The 9,516-nt window shown below is 38.4% G+C and overlaps 1 pseudogene; it reads left to right on the forward strand.

Moving 5' to 3' along the window:
• Positions 1 to 330: 330 nt before the first annotated feature.
• Positions 331 to 8,894, forward strand: LOC113107919 (cyclin-dependent kinase 20-like; annotated as a pseudogene).
• Positions 8,895 to 9,516: the final 622 nt, after the last annotated feature.

Raw genomic sequence — 9,516 nt, forward strand, 5'->3', positions numbered from 1 at the left:
AAAAAGTGTGTGTGTGTGTGTATTACTAACTTTTACAGCAGCAGTTTAAGTGACGAAAAAAAGAACATGGCAGTAGGTGAAAATAAAATATAAAAATATTGTTCAGAATGGTAAGTGTAGTCTAAGTACTTAAGCACAATCAGCTTGATGATACAACTGTCCAGTCTCATGTTTATTAATTGCAGCTGCCAAAAAGAAGAGTGAGGTTTCTGCCACTGGGGGAGGGCCACCGACAGCCAACTTTACTCCGACGGAGGAGCTGGCATTAGAAATTATTTTTATTTTTTATTTATTCTTTCATTCCTAACCAAATCTTTTCATTTCATAGTGATGCCAAATTCTGTGTGCTTGTTGGATCCACCAGACAACATTCTGAACCCTGTGAGTTTGAGTTTAAAGCACTGATTTATTGTCAAGTGGTGATTTTATTAAAATGAGTTAACTAATTGTTTCAGGTTGAAGGCCCATCAGGGGCGGATCTAGAAAAATATTAATGGGGTGGCGAGAAGCGGGGAGGAATTTTTGAGGGGTGGCAACATATGGCAGACGTATACTGTATATAATCAGAATCAGAATCAGAATGAGCTTTATTGCCAGGTATGTTTACACATACGAGGAATTTGTTTTCGTGACAGAAGCTCCGCAGTACAACATAATGACAGCGACAGAACATAAAACACATAATAAAAGAATAAAAAATACAAATATGTAGACAGTGAATGACAATATACAAATGACAATTGTAGGCAGGTATATTACAAAGTGAAGTTATGTATGTACATATATATTGTGTGCAAAATTTAAGTGTATACTAAGTATGTGTGTTAGATAAATAAAGTGTGTGTGTATATAAATATAAAGTGTAGTGTGTTCGCCATTATTGTCAGCTGTTCATAAGATGGATTGCCTGAGGGAAGAAACTGGTCCTGTGTCTGGTCGTTCTAGTGCTCAGTGCTCTGTAGCGTCGACCAGATGGCAACAGTTCAAAGAGGGAGTGTGCTGGATGTGAGGGGTCCAGAGTGATTTTGACAGCCCTTTTTCTCACTCTGGATAAGTACAGTTCTTGAATAGATGGGAGAGTTGAACCGATGATTCGCTCAGCAGTCCGGACTACTCTCTGTAGTCTTCTGAGGTCAGATTTAGAAGCTGAGCTGAACCAGACAGTTACTGAAGTGCAGAGGATGGATTCAATGATGGTGGAGTAGAACTGTTTCAGCAGCTCCTGTGGCAGGTTTAACTTCCTCAGCTGGCGGAGAAAGTACAACCTCTGCTGGGCCTTTTTTACGATGGAGTCAATGTGAATGTCCCACTTCAGGTCCTGAGAGATAGTGGTTCCCAGGAACCTGAATGACTCCACTGCAGTCACAGTGCTGTTCATGATGGTGAGTGGGGGGAGTGCAGGGGGGTTTCTCCTGAAGTCCACGATCATCTCCACTGTTTTGAGGGTGTTAAGCTCCAGGTTGTTGAGACTGCACCAGACAGCCAGCTCTTTTACCTCCTGTCTGTAAGCAGACTCGTCACCGTCCTGAATGAGGCCGATGAGTGTGGTGTCATCTGCAAACTTCAGGAGCTTGACAGAGGGGTCCTTAGATGTGCAATCATTAGTGTACAGGGAGAAGAGCAGTGGGGAGAGAACGCAGCCCTGGGGAGCTCCGGTGCTGATTGTACGGGTGCTGGATGTGTATTTTCCCAGCCTCACTAGCTGCTGCCTGTCTGTCAGGAAGCTGTTGATCCACTGACAGATGGAGGTGGGCACGGAGAGCTGATTTAGTTTGGGCAGGAGGAGGTTTGGGATGATCGTGTTGAAGGCCGAGCTGAAGTCCACAAACAGGATCCTCACATAAGTCCCCGGTCTGTCTAGGTGTTGCAGAACATAATGCAGTCCAATGTTTACTGCATCGTCCACAGACCTGTTTGCTCTGTAGGCAAACTGAAGAGGATCCAGCAAGGGCCCAGTGATGTCCTTCAGGTGGGCCAGCACCATAATGAAATTTGTCACAGTTATCACAAAAGGACACAGGCTATCATTTACAAACTTAATCTCATGCAATCGATGTCTTACATTTGAAACAGTTATATCAAACATTACAAATATATAAGGAATAAGTGACCATACCCCATAAGCACCCCCACACTTACTAATGCATACAGTATGCATCAACATGTAATTAAGAGCATTATAAAAGGTTCAGTGTTATCAATATGTCAATTTATCATAAGAAACACAAGATTTTAACAGCCAATGACATTTCCAGCTGGGGAGACTGATTTTCTACTGTTTAGTGTTAATCACTAATTAACAATCTGTTTAGTGTTAATCATCATCTAACTCAACCAGTCAAGAGCTACATTTAGCCTTAGATGTTATGAATATGGTCCCTGAAGCATAGGTTTTATTAGCTGACAATAATAATAAATAAATAAACATTATAGGCACAAATACAAATGTACTTTTAGAAATTGTTTTTGAAAAATATGGTGTTATTGTTTTGGCAAGCTTAAATTAAAACTTCTATGAAAACTTGTGTGATATTCCTTTAAAATAATGTTTTAGTATATCTTTTTTAAAGTATATTTTACTAAGCAATTTCTTACATAATTTCACATAATTTGTGTTTTTTAATTAACTATTATTATTAGCTAATAGGAAGTATAGCATATCAAGTATGCTAATACTTGAAGTATAGCGTACTCTACTGTGCAATAGTACTATATTTCTGTTTGAATTTCTTCAAGTTACACTGAAATTTTATTTTGACAGGTTGTCGTAAAGACATTGCCGTTTCTGTCAGTCTGTGTTACTATATGAATGAATGACGATAGTTTTATCAAATTAAATGGTGAAATCCTCTCATAGTGCACTGACGTGCACATGTGTAGCATACATCATGCATCAATATAGTGAAGAGCTGAAAACACCACGCATGCTTCAAGTGTGTGTGTGTGTGTGTAGTAGAGCACACATTCCCAGAGACGTCTATAACAACACCTTAAGGGTTCCCATAAGCAGGATTTATTGTTGTGCCCCCCTTCCTCAAATATGATGATGGGAAAAAAAACTACTAGAGGTGAAAAAATAACTTAAATCAAATAAAAAACTAAAGGAATAAATTTTATTATTTAAAAATCACAATTGTAGCTCTCAACATTTACCTGTGGCTATAACTTTATTATGACTCTAATTTATTTTATAGTCTCAAGCATTCAGAAATCATGCAAAAGAAACTAAGCAGTTTTACTATGATAAAATCATGGTTTATTTTTGTAAGTGTTGTGATATGCACAGTTTTTGTTGAAGAAATTATAAAGCTTGTGTCATCTTTAGCATAAAGGTGGCCAAAAATTAAAGATTAAGTGGAATATTTGAATGAAATGTTTGGTCAGTAGCGTAAACAAGGATTTAATCATCCTGTAAGTGTAACAGCAGCAATCACATGGCATTTGTAATAACATGTACATAAATTGTTTATACATTATGTATCTTAACAGTGTTATTATTAACCAATCATTATTGCCTCATAATTTTTTTATATAATGCATTTAAGCCATTTTAAAGGCTATTGATGGCTTAGGTCTGTTTTTATAACAACATCAACAAAAAATATATTACAGTATATTAATAGCCTACTTTGTAAATTATTAGAGTTTGGGGATTGCGAATCATTTGAATCAGTTCGGGAGTTCAAAGTAGGTTCGCGAATCATTTGAGTCAGTTTGGGGATCGCAAACCATTTGAATCAGTTCGGGAGTTCGGAGCGGGTTCGCGAATCATTTGAGTCAGTTCGGGAGTTCAAAGCGGGTTCGCGAATCATTTGAGTCAGTTTGGGGATCGCGAATCATTTGAATCAGTTCGGGAGTTCGTAGCGGGATCGCGAATCATTTGAGTCAGTTATGGGGATCACGAATCATTTGAGTCAGTTTGGGAGTTCGGAGCGGGTTCGCGAATCATTTGAATCAGTTCGAGAGTTCGGAGCGGCTTCGCGGATCATTTGAGTCAGTTCGGGAGTTCAAAGCGGGTTCGCGAATCATTTGAGTCAGTTTGGGGATCGCAAATCATTTGACTCAGTTCGGGAGTTATGAGCGGGATCAGGAATCACGAAAGATTCGCGCTCGTAAATTTTCAAATTGGCCATAACCTTTAATTCGTTGCTGCCAACTGGGGTGGCAGCAGGGGTGGCAAGGCTTTCTTTTAGGGTGGCATTTGCCACCCCGGTAGATCCGCCGTAGATCTGCCCCTGAGGCCCATGTACAGTTGAGGAGGATGAGGAGACTGTGTCATTATGTTCAAGGAGGCCTGAGGTAGGCACAGATTTGCACATTATACATTTAAAAGCCTATATGTGAGGTGCTAAATAGTGTGTATTTCCATTATGATCGGCAGCAGGATGCTAACACCCTTCTAGAGCCCTCTCAGTCTGGGACCACATGTTACCAAGTGAGTATTAAGAAATTACAAAAAAGTGGCAAGAGCACTCAATCAAATAACTGAAATTTGTCTCCTATAACCCTGCCTGTTTCATTGTCCTCAAAAATGGCTTCAATGTCCCAGTCTTCCTCTACAATCCTTGGTTGACTCTCTCTCCTCAGACGGGCAATGTTATGTAGTAAAACACATGCAACTACAATGTCACATGCCCTTTGTGGAGTCACTGAGGTAATTCAGGCACTGGAACCTCGACTTGATGAGCCCAAATGCCATCTCTATACGAGCTCTTGTGTGTACATGCATGGGCAATATTGTAGTTGTGCTGTGCCTCAGTCTGTGTCTCCTGATAGGGAGTCAAGAGATAAGGCAGGCATGCATATCCCTTATCTCCCAGGAAAACACCTGAGAATTCACCTGAATCGTGTGTGCGGTGGTTTTTTTTTTTTTTTTTAATATTAAATTTGGTGAAGTTATTTTAAAGCTGTAGTTTTTGCCATACTAACATACCTTGTGCTAGTTGGTGGGAAAGAGAAGAGGCCCGAAAGATTCTGGAATCGTGCACTGAGCCAGGCCATTTTGCCTCTACATTTGAGATGAGCAGAACACTGGTTCCCAGCGTATTATAAAGAACAATCCGTTCTACAGTAGTAGCCTACAATGTCATCTCAGTGGGACTGTACCTGTACATTGATGCTGTGTAATGATTTCCGATTAACGAAGTCATCGCTTTATGCGCACGTGGGTGCAGTCCAGAGCTCCGATAACATTTGGGAAAGCTACAAAGGTTAAGTGTTTGTCTTTCAACTGCCATGTCTAATATTAACAGACAATAAATATTTCCAATTTCTATACAGCCTAGATATTATTTGAACTCACCAGCGATTCCATAAAAGGCCTGTTTAATAGTACAAATCGCTCTGTGGCCAGGGAAGGTGATGAACACATTGAGTAATTTTTCTAAAGACCGGTACACCATGCTTTGCTGATATTCTCTGCATCTCCAACTGGTGTACAAAAATGTTCCGCTGGCAAAAAAGCGAAGTGCAATGCACACAGTCTGCGGGACTGAGCACTTTATTGCGCCGTGGGCTCAGTAATCTACAAGCTATCCCTTCCCTCGAGAATCTATACCGCTCATGCAGGTAGTTGTCACAAAAAGCCAATGGGTCTGCCCTGTCCCTGAAAGTAAATTCTCTTTGAAATGCTCTGCGTATGATTATCGCTCCCTCATCAATGAAAGGACACGCCATGACTATGCGTCCAACATATGGGTTGAGTTCCCTATTTATAGACATTTAATTGCTTCATTACAAAAATCACACCAACTAAACAAATGTAACTTTAATTTTCTACATTTGTTTCACTTTTTGTATGTTCGAATGTATTACATTTATTCTTGGAGTGCATTTGCTTTATTTTTTGGACTGCTAGTGGTTACATTAAATAAAATGGCATTATGCCAGAGTCTGATATAATATCATCACATTCCCAGCGGGTCAGTGTTAAAACGATATTCAGATTAAGCATCAACTCAGGCTTAGCCTGCCCCGGACCAGGCTAGTTTCCCAGCATAAATTGCCAGGGTAACTGAGTTTGAACTATTTTAAGTTCGCTTTATGAAACTGAATCCACCGACAGTAAGTCTGACTAACAAAAATAAGCCTGGCTTGTTTTCTAATCTTGTTTTATGGAACAGCCTTCTGGTCACCTAATCACACGCACACAGCTGTTGCTCATCCTGATGGATATTTACACTCCTTCCCCATGTCTCTCTGGGCTGGATTATTAGTTGTTGAATGTTGACTAACACAAGCACTAAGTGGCGATATGTGTGTCCTATCCTTGTTTCTGTTCCGTTTTCAGGATTTATGTTGCTCTGGTTTTTCCCCCTTTTAGAGTGGTTTCAGTTGTGTGTTTTTTTTTTTGTACTTTTATGACTTATGAATAAAGACCTGCATTTGGACCCAGACCCTTGTTTACACTGTGTGTTCACTTACTGCACTGTGACATTTATGAGGTGAAGGGGTTTATTTATGAGATATTTATGAGATTCAATTTTATTATTATATAATATTTCATGAATGAAAGTGTAATATTATAACAAGAATTATCAGTCTATGATGAACTATGGCATAATTATGACAAGTAATATGTATGAGGTGAAAAGTATAAATAATGACATACTAAGTCATCACGATTTTAAATTTATGTTTTAAAGTTATGATTTATGAGATAAAAAATACAACTTACTAAGATGAAAAGTCTGATAAAAAGTTGAAATTCTGACATACTATATGAGATGAATAGTCAAAATTATGACACTGTCTTAATGACAAAGATTATTTTTATTAGATGAAAGACCTAACTATAACAGAAGGCTGAAATGATAAAGTCTAAATCTTTTAGACTTAATACATTTTTAATGCCATTTTGATTTTGATTTATAGTTTCATCATTTGATCTCATTATTTTAGTCATATTGTGATCATCTCCATAGGTGGTGAAGCTGAAGAACGTCTTCCCCCACGGCACAGGCTTTGTGCTGGTGTTTGAGTACATGTTGTCAGAAGTCATTCGGAATTCCCAGCATCCTCTCACCGCATCCCAGGTCAAAGGTTACATGATGATGCTGCTGCTGAAAGGAGTGGATTTCTGCCACGAGAACTCAATCATGCACCGGGTGAGACTGTGTTCCTGACGACATTACATTTTTCCTTCACTGTGATCTGTCCTACATATGTGCTTCACAGGATCTGAAGCCTGCAAACCTAAAGATCGCTGACTTCTGTCTGGCCAGGCTCTTTTCCAATGAAGGAGATCGTTTGTACAGTCACCAGGTGGCCACCAGGTGATCATTTACCAGAGCTTCTGTCATGCTAGCATTGAGCTACATTGGTCCTAACAGTGAGTTTCAGCTACAGCATAGATCATGTGTGACTATAGCCAAAAATACGTGGTATGGGTCAAAATTATCGATTTTTCTTTTATGCCAAGAATCAATAGTATCTTAAGTAAAGATCATGTTCCATGAAGATATTTTGTAAATGTCCTACTGTAAATATATCAAAACTTAATTTTTGATTAGTAAAATGCATTGCTAAGGACTTCATTTGGACAACTATTTCTCAATATTTAGATTTTTTTTTGCACCCTCAGATTCCAGATTTTCAAATAGTTGTATCTCTCCCAAATATGCTCCTATCCTAACAAACCTTACATTCATGTATAGATTCTGTAGTCATCTTTCAGATTATGAAATCTAAACAAAATAAAAGAAAATAGACACTTATAACTTGTTTTGTGGTCCGGGGTCACATATGACTAGAATATCTGTTGTGCTGTGTTTCAGAGCGCCAGAACTTTTAGGAGTTGATCTCTGGTAAGAAATTGTGGGATTATTTTTTTCAGTCACCAACTTTTTTTAATGGAATATTTTAGTGTTTATTATAAATTAACTATGGAAATTAATTCAGATGAGTTGTACCAAAATAATAATGTATTCAAATGAGCATTAAGGCAATTATTTAGATACTTCCTAGAAAAGTAGTTCATTCTGTGTCCACTAGATGGAGCCTTTTCTACACTCAGCAGGTGTCTGTGTGTGTCTTTTCTGGCTTGTTTCAGGGCAGTGGGCTGTATTTTTGGGGAGCTGTTGAACAACTCTCCACTTTTCCCCGGAGAGAATGACATTGAGCAGCTGTGCTGTGTGTTACGAGTGCTGGGAACTCCCAACCAGAAAGTTTGGCCAGTGAGCTCTCATTTACATTTGCTATGCCTGTTTCTCATTACAATCAGCGTCATTTTTAGACGGTTCTAGGCAAATTGTAGCTACCCTTACAGCAAGACAGTATTGTACAATCTGATAGGTACCATTATTTATCAGAACACCGGCCCTGATTACAGTTTAGATTAGAACTCCTTGACACGCAAAACGTGAACCGTGTGTGAATGTTTTCACCTATGATGATTCAGTCTAGGAAATAACAGAACTATCAGACTACAATAAGATCACATTTAAAGAAAATCCCCCATTCCTTTGGAGGAGATCGTGCCAGACACGTCACCACAAGCTGTGGACCTGCTGAAGAAGTTCCTCATCTATCTGTCCAAACCGAGGATCAGTGCGAGACAGGTGCACATTTGAAGTTCTGTACAGGTTCATTCAGTTGTGTCCATGGAATGAGACTCATAATGCCCGTCTCTCTCTCCTCAGGCTTTGCTCCATCAGTATTTCTTCACAAACCCTCTCCCGGCTCATCACTCAGAGCTGCCCATCCCTCAGCGTGGAGGAAAGCACTCCAGACAGCGCATGCAACCCCCTTATGAATCCACAGTGGATCGACCTTCACACATTAGCTTGGTGGACTCCAGTCTGATCAAGAAACATGCGTGGAGCTGTTCAGGACAGGGATATGAGCAGAAATGTAGGGCTTTGTACTTTGTTACACAGCGGGAAGTGGCCCATTAAGTCATAAACATTTATTTCATTTTTAAAGGACAGTGAAAACATGCATCATATGTTATAAAGCTCTGTTATACAGGAATTGGCTATATAATGTTTCAGTTTTGCTGAATATACTTTTAGTGAACATGTCTAACTTAATTTTTCTATGATATGTTTTTAAATTTCATCTAATATTTTCAAGAAATTATCTATTATTAATAATCAATACATATAAAGTCATAATTTAGACAAATTTTTTTTAGACATTTGCCACTATTATGACTTTTTGTCATTATGATTTACCGAAGCATAATTTGTCTTTTCTTGAGGATGAAAAAAATAATTAAATGTGCAAATGCTTTGTAATACAGGTTAGAGGTTATATAATGTTTCTGTTTTGCTGAGTATACTTTTAGTAAACTTTCAAATGGCCTAGATTTACTTTTTTCTGATACGTGTTTACATTTCTAATAAAGAAATAATCAATTATGGTTAAAAATATATATAAAAATAAAAATTATGACATACTAAGACATTGTCATATTTGTGAGATGAAAGATGAAAGTCTTTTATGTCATAATTTTGACTTATAATGATTTACTAAAGCATGATTTGTCATTTGTTGATGAAAAATAAAATATTCCGA

The sequence above is a fragment of the Carassius auratus genome, chromosome 8 (genome assembly GCF_003368295.1).
Source record: "Carassius auratus strain Wakin chromosome 8, ASM336829v1, whole genome shotgun sequence".
Lineage (NCBI taxonomy): Eukaryota > Metazoa > Chordata > Actinopteri > Cypriniformes > Cyprinidae > Carassius > Carassius auratus.